This window comes from Tarenaya hassleriana, unplaced genomic scaffold, assembly GCF_000463585.1.
Source record: "Tarenaya hassleriana unplaced genomic scaffold, ASM46358v1 Cleome43, whole genome shotgun sequence".
Taxonomy (NCBI): domain Eukaryota; kingdom Viridiplantae; phylum Streptophyta; class Magnoliopsida; order Brassicales; family Cleomaceae; genus Tarenaya; species Tarenaya hassleriana.
In genome coordinates this window covers 867,861-869,391 of record NW_010967059.1, presented here as the reverse complement: position 1 = coordinate 869,391, position 1,531 = coordinate 867,861, and positions in this window count along the sequence as shown.

Below are 1,531 nucleotides of genomic sequence, written 5' to 3'. Positions count from 1 at the left end.
GATGTGGAACCATTAGTTGGGCCTACAAAAAACAAATTTGCATTACCACAATGGAGGCCGAGTTTATAACTTTGGCGGTCGTCGGCAAGGAAGTGGAATGACTAAGAAATCTCTTGCTAGATATAAAGTTGTGGTCACAACAAGTAGTTGTCATATCCATATCTTGGTCTGCACTCTGATCCGATCAGTCTTGGCCAATTTTTCGCTTTTCTCTGTTTTTTCGTTGGACTGATCGATCTACCTCTGGAGCGATCGGTCTAGACCATTTTTCCTTCGTTTTGTTTTACGTTCTCGACGTGTTTTAGTCCCGCTTGTCCTTTGGTTCAATGTCTATGCCAATCATCTTATATTTTAGACTTGTTTTACTCTATTTTATTTCCAAAATTAAATTAAATAATTTATTCGGGAATCGAAATATTATACCCGTAAATTGTTAGGCTTTTCTGGGGTCGGGCTAAGGCTGACCCGAATGCAAATGGGCTTAAAATTATATTGGGCCATACATTAATCCATACCTTCTCTATAATTTCCATCTTCCTATGCTATGGGATTTCATTTTTGTGTGTGCGCTTCTTGTTTCGATTTCGGGTTCACTGCAACTTATCTTCAAATTCCAATCTCTTCGATTGCATGTATTTAAATGTGTGTATAGATGGATGTTTTATACTGTTATAATATATGTTTGAACTCATCTCACCTTTTACTTTTTCCATTGCTATTTTTTTTTATGGATAACTAGGATTTTGGATATGTAATATGATGACTTTGATTTTCTTTTTGGAATTTTCTGTTTTCTTAATTCTCATAATACTGATAGTATTGTTCTAGGACAAGTGTTGTTGTTTTTTTTTTGTATTTTTGTGTTATAATACTAATTTAATTGCCATTGAACAAGATTGTTGTCTGGGTTGTTTTGATAACTTTATTGCTCTTTATGTTTTCTTTCTTCTCTGATAAATTTTTTTTTAAGTTTGTGATTTAAAAATGAAAATAATACCAGAAATTTTACGAACGTGTAATTTGGTGTAATATAAATTTCTAAACTTGTAGGTGCACCTATTTATTCTCGAACTTACATTTTTTAACATAGTAATTATTGAACTTGTATTTTTTTAACACAGTAATTGCTAAACTTGTATTTTTTAACACAATAATTCATAAACTTTGCTTTAGTCAAATAGTTGTACAGACGATTATGGAACTGTTAAGCAAGTTTAGGAATTATTGTATTTAAAAATAAAAGTTCGGGAATAAACATGCACACTTATAAGTTCATGAATTAATATTACATCAAATTATAAGTTGGTGAATTTTTAGGTATTTTTTCCTTTAAAAATCTATCACCTATGTTTCTAAAATATAGTTGCATTTTCTCCGTGGCAGCCGTGCTTGATCCAAAAATAAAATTATAAGAATTGAAATATTATTATGATCAACTTGACAATGTGAAAAGTAAGATGTTCTATCTTTTTGAAGAATACAAAACCAACTTCATGATACAAATTTTCAAAAGTTCTTCGTAATCGGAAGA